Source organism: Triticum aestivum, chromosome 3B (assembly GCF_018294505.1).
Source record: "Triticum aestivum cultivar Chinese Spring chromosome 3B, IWGSC CS RefSeq v2.1, whole genome shotgun sequence".
Lineage (NCBI taxonomy): Eukaryota > Viridiplantae > Streptophyta > Magnoliopsida > Poales > Poaceae > Triticum > Triticum aestivum.
The window spans coordinates 512,706,517-512,712,855 of NC_057801.1; positions in this window are offsets into that span (position 1 = coordinate 512,706,517).

The following is a 6,339-nucleotide window of genomic DNA, read 5'->3' on the forward strand; positions in this document are numbered from 1 at the left end:
TATCTTGAGAGAAGCCACTAGTGAAACCTATGGCCCCCGGGTCTATCTCTTATCATATAAGTTTGCTATCTACTTTTATTTGCATCTTTACTTTTCCAATCTATATCATAAAAATACCAAAAATATTTATCTTATCATATTATCTCTATCAGATCTCACTTTCGCAAGTGGTCGTGAAGGGATTGACAACCCCTTTATTGCATTGGTTGCGAGTTCTTGTTTGTTTGTGTAGGTGCGTGGGACTTGTGAGGAGCCTCCTACTGGATTGATACCTTGGTTCTCAAAAACTGAGGGAAATACTTACGCTACTATTGCTGCATCACCCTTTCCTCTTCAAGGAAAACCAACGCAAGCTCAAGATGTAGCATTGCACATAAGAATTATGCCCTTGATGCACCGCTAGGTGACAGACCTATTGCAGGAGCAAATGCAGACGTTGTGAACATTTGGCAAGCTTGATATGATGACGACTTAATAGTTTAGTGCGCCATGCTTTACGGCTTAGAACCGGGACTTCAAAAACATTTTGAACGCCACGGAGCATATGAGATGTTCCAAGAGTTGAAATTGGTATTTCAGACTCATACCCGTGTCGAGAGGCATGAGACCTGTGAGAAGTACTTTGCCTACAAGATGGATGAGAATAGCTCAGCCAGTGAGCATGTGTTCGGAATGTGTATTTATTAGTAAACAAAGAAGCTAAGATCTATGGATCCTCATCCGCTTGCTAATATTTTTAAGATATCCAATTATGATGAACCAATTGCTAGTGAGTTTTGTGGACTAGATTATCTTTATGAAGTTCTGCTTGAAAATTGTGAATCTGGAAATTGTGATGAAATACTTTATGAAGTGATTCATGATAGATCTTTGAATAAAAAGCATAATCACAATGATTTTACTATAAATTCTTTTGATGTCAATTGTGCTAATAATATGCAAAACCCTAAGCTTGGGGATGCTAGTTTTGCTATGTCTATTACTTGTTGCAATGATCATGATTGGGGTGATTCTTCTTTTGATCTTAAAATTTATTTAACCCCCATGATGAATATGAGATTGATAATAGTGTTTGCAATATTATTGAAAGTGGGTTTGGAAGAGTGTCAACTTTAGATCCCACATATTTGAATTTAGATCAATCTTATGAAATTTTAGATAAAAGTGGGCTTGGAGAGGTCATTACTTTAGTTAATGTTAATCCCACTATTTTGGAAGAGTGTCAGCTTCGCATGCATGTGGATTGTGTTGAAAATATTTTATGTGATAGATATTTTGTTGAATTTGCTTATGATCCTACATGTAATTATTATGAGAGAGGAAAATATGGTTGTAGAAATTTTCATGTTACTAAATTACCTCTCTTCATGTTGAGATTGCTATCATCTCTTTGTTCTTCCTTGCATATGCTAGTTTTTGCTTGCCTTGATAATTTGTTTGCTTAAAATATGCCTATGCATAGGAAGTATGTTAGACTTAAGTGTGTTTGTCACATGTTTTATTATGCTCTCTTTGTGCTTCAATTCTTGTCTTTCACGTGAGCATCATTGAAATCTCAATGCCTAGTTAAAAAGGCTTTAAAGAAAAGCGCTTGTTGGGAGACAACCCAATATTTTTCCTTGCTGTTATTTAATAAATTTTACATATACCTTCTGTTTAGATGTGTTTTTTATGTTTTAATTAGTGTTTGTGCTAAGTAGAACCTATAGGATAACCTATGGTGATAGTTAATTTGATTCTGCTGAAAAACAGAAACTTTGCACACACTAAAATAATTTTAGTAATTCACAGAAACGTGCTTTTGCATTGATTCTTTTTTCTATAGATCAATAGAAAAATTACCCAGGACTTCCTATTTTGGTAGGAGTTTTAGAGTTCCAGAAGTATTCGAGAGTTACAGATTGATACAGACTGTTCTGTTTTTGACAGATTCTGTTTTTCGTGTGTTGATTGCTTATTTTGATGCATCTATGGCTAGTATTAAGTGGTATGAACCATAGAGAACTTGGAATACAGTAGGTTTAACACCAGTATAAATAAATAATGAGTTCATTACAGTACCTTATGTGGTGGTTTTTCTTTCTTTCACTAACGGAGCTTATGAGATTTCCTGTTGAGTTTTGTGTTGTGAAGTTTTCAAGTTTTGGGTAAAGATTTGATGGACTATGGAATAAGGAGTGGCAAGAGCCTAAGCTTGGGGATGCCCATGGCACCCCAAGATATTCAAGAATAGACAAAATCCTAAGCTTGGGGATGCCCCCGGAAGGCATCCCCTCTTTCGTCTTTGTTTATCGGTAACTTTACTTGGAGCTATATTTTTATTCGCTACATGATATGTGTTTTGCTTGGAGCGTCTTGTATGATATTAGTCTTTGCTTTTTAGTTTACCACAATCATCCTTGCTATACATACCTTCTGGGAGAAACCCACTTGATTGGAATTTATTAGAATACTCTATGTGCTTCACTTATATCTTTTGAGCTAGATAGTTTTTGCTCTAGTGCTTCACTTATATCTTTTAGAGCACGACGGTGGCTTAATTTTGTAGAAATTGTTGATCTCTCATGCTTCACTTATATCATTTTGAGAGTCATTTATAACAGCATGGTATTTTCTATGGTTATAAAATTGGTCCTAGAATGATGGGCATCCAAGTTGGGTATAATAAAAACTATCATAGGAAGTGAATTGGATGCTATGATCAATTTGATACTTGATAATTGTTTTGAGATATGGAGGTAGTTATATTAGAGTCATGCTATTTGGGTGATTATGAATTTAAAGAATACTTGTGTTGAAGTTTGCAAGTCCCGTAGCATGCACGTATGATGAAAGTTGTGTAACAAATTTGAAATATGAGGTGTTCTTAGATTGTGCATCCTTATGAGTGGCGGTCGGGGATGAGCGATGGTCTTTTCCTACCAATCTATCCCCCTAGGAGCATGCGCATAGTGCTTGGTTTTTGATGACTTGTAGATTTTTGCAATAAGTATATGAGTTCTTTTTTGACTAATGTTGAGTCCATGGATTATACGCACTCTTACCCTTCCATCATTGCTAGCCTCTTCGGTACCGTGCATTGCCCTTTCCCACGTTGAGAGTTGGTGCAAACTTCGCCGGTGCATCCAAACCCCGTGATACGATACGCTGTATCACACATAAACCTCCTTATATCTTCCTCAAAACAGACACCATACCTACCTATTATGACATTTCCATAGCCATTCCGAGATATATTGCCATGCAACTTTCCACCGTTCCATTCTGTTTTTTTATGACACACATCATAATTGTCATATTGCCTTGCATGATCGTGTAGTTGACATCGTATTTGTGGCAAAGCCACCATGCATAATTTTTCATACATGTCACTCTTGATTCATTGCCCATCCCGGTACACCGCCGAAGGCATTCATATAGAGTCATACCTTGTTCTAGTATCGAGTTGTAATTCATGAGTTGTAAATAAATAGAAGTGTGATGATCATCTTTATTAGAGCATTGTCCCCAAATAAAAAAAGGAAAGGCCAAATAAAAAAAAGGGAAAGGCCAAATAAAACAAGGAAAGGCCAAAAAAAAGGAAGGCCCAAAAAAGGGGGGAAATAAGGGGGCAATGTTACTATCTTTTTCCACACTTGTGCTTCAAAGTAGCACCATGTTATTCATATAGAGAGTCTCATATGTTATCACTTTCATATACTAGTGGGAATTTTTCATTATAGAACTTGGCTTGTATATTCCTACGATGGGCTTCCTCAAAATGCCCTAGATCTTCGTGAGCAAGCAAGTTGGATGCACACCCACTTAGTTTCTTTTGTTGAGCTTGCATACATTTATAGCTCTAGTGCATCCGTTGCATGGCAATCCCTACTCCTCATGTTGACATCAATTGATGGGCATCTCCATAGCCCGTTGATTATCCTCGTCAATGTGAGACTTTCTCCCTTTTTTGTCTTCTCCACACAATCCCCATCATCATATTATATTCCACCCATAGTGTTATATCCATGGCTCACGCTCATGTATTGCATGAAATTTGAAAAAGTTTGAGATTATTTAAGTACGAAACAATTGCTTGGCTTGTCATCGGGGGTGTGCAAGATGGGAGCATTTTTGTGTGATGAAAATCAAGCATGACCTAACTATATGATTTTGTAGGGATGAACTTTCTTGAGCCATGTTATTTTGAGAAGACATGATTACTTTGATTAGTATGCTTGAAGTATTACTATTTCTTATGCCAATACGAACTTTTATTTTGAATCATTTGGACCTGAACATTCATTCCACAATAAAGAAAATTACATTGATAATTATGCTAGGTAGCATTCCACATCAAAAATTCTGTTTTTATCATTTACCTACTCGAGGACGAGCAGGAATTAAGCTTGGGGATGCTTGATACGTCTCCAACGTATCTATAATTTTTGATTGTTCCATGCTATTACATTACCCGTTTTGGATGTTTATGGGCTTTATTTTACACTTTTATATCATTTTTGGGACTAACCTACTAATCGGAGGCCCAGCCCGTATTGCTGTTTTTTTGCCTATTTTAGTATTTCGAAGAAAAGGGATATCAAACGGAGTCCAAACGGAATGAAACCTTCGGGAGCGTGATTTTTGGAACAAACGTGATCCAGAGGACTTGGAGTGCAAGTCAAGAAGCAATTGAGGAGGCCACGAGGGTGGAGGGAGTGCCTCCCCCTACTGGGCACGCCCCCTATCTCGTGGGCCCCTCGGGCATCCACCGACGTACTTCTTCCTCCTATATATACCACCCATGTACCCCGAAAACATCAGGGGAGACGACGAAAAACTAGTTCCACCACTGTAACCTTGTGTATCCGCGAGATCCCATCTTGGAGCCTTCGTCGGCACTCCGCCGGAGGGGGAATTGACCATGGAGGGCTTCTACATCAACACCATAGCCTCTCCGATGAGTTGTGAGTAGTTTACCATAGACCTTCGGGTCCATAGTTATTAGCTAGATGGCTTCTTCTCTCTCTTTGAATCTCAATACAAGTTCTCCTTGATCTTCTTGGAGATCTATTCAATGTAACTCTTTTTGCGGTGTGTTTGTCAAGATCCGATGAATTGTGGGTTTATGATCATGTTTATCTATGAGAAATATTTGAATCTCCTCTGAATTATTTTATGTGTGATTAAGTTATCTTTGCAAGTCTCTTCGAATTATCAGTTTGGTTTGGCCTACTTGATTGATCTTTCTTGCAATGGGAGAAGTGCTTAGCTTTGGGTTCAATCTTGCGGTGTCCTTTCCCAGTGACAGCAGGGGCAGCAAGGCACGTATTGTATTGTTGCCATCGAGGATAAAAAGATGGGGTTTATATCATATTGCATGAGTTTATCTCTCTACATCATGTCATCTTTCTTAATGCGTTACTCTGTTCTTTATGAACTTAATACTCTAGATGCATGCTGGATAGCGGTCGACGTGTGGAGTAATAGTAGTAGATGCAGGCAGGAGTCGGTCTAGTTGTCACGGACGTGATGCCTATATACATGATCATGCCTACATAATCTCATAATTATTCACTTTTCTATCAATTGCTCGACAGTAATTTGTTCACCCACCGTAATACTTATGCTATCTTGAGAGAAGCCACTAGTGAAACCTATGGCCCCCAGGTCTATCTCTTATCATATAAGTTTGCTATCTACTTTTATTTGCATCTTTACTTTTCCAATCTATATCATAAAAATACCAAAAATATTTATCTTATCATATTATCTCTATTAGATCTCACTTTCGCAAGTGGCCGTGAAGGGATTGACAACCCCTTTATTGCGTTGGTTGCGAGTTCTTGTTTGTTTGTGTAGGTGCGTGGGACTTGTGAGGAGCCTCCTACTGGATTGATACCTTGGTTCTCAAAAACTGAGGGAAATACTTACGCTACTATTGCTGCATCACCCTTTCCTCTTCAAGGAAAACCAACGCAAGCTCAAGACGTAGCACTGCATAGAAGAATTATGTCCTTGATGCACCGCTAGGTGACAGACCTACTGCAGGAGCAAATGCAGACATTGTGAACATTTGGCAAGCTTGATATGATGACGACTTAATAGTTTAGTGTGCCATGCTTTACGGCTTAGAACCGAGACTTCAAAAACATTTTGAACGCCACAGAGCATATGAGATGTTCCAAGAGTTGAAATTGGTATTTCAGACTCATATTCGTGTCGAGAGGCATGAGACCTGTGACAAGTACTTTGCCTACAAGATGGATGAGAATAGCTCAGCCAGTGAGCATGTGTTCAGAATGTCTAGGTACTACAATCGATTGAATCAAGTGGGAGTTAATCTTCCAAATAAGATAG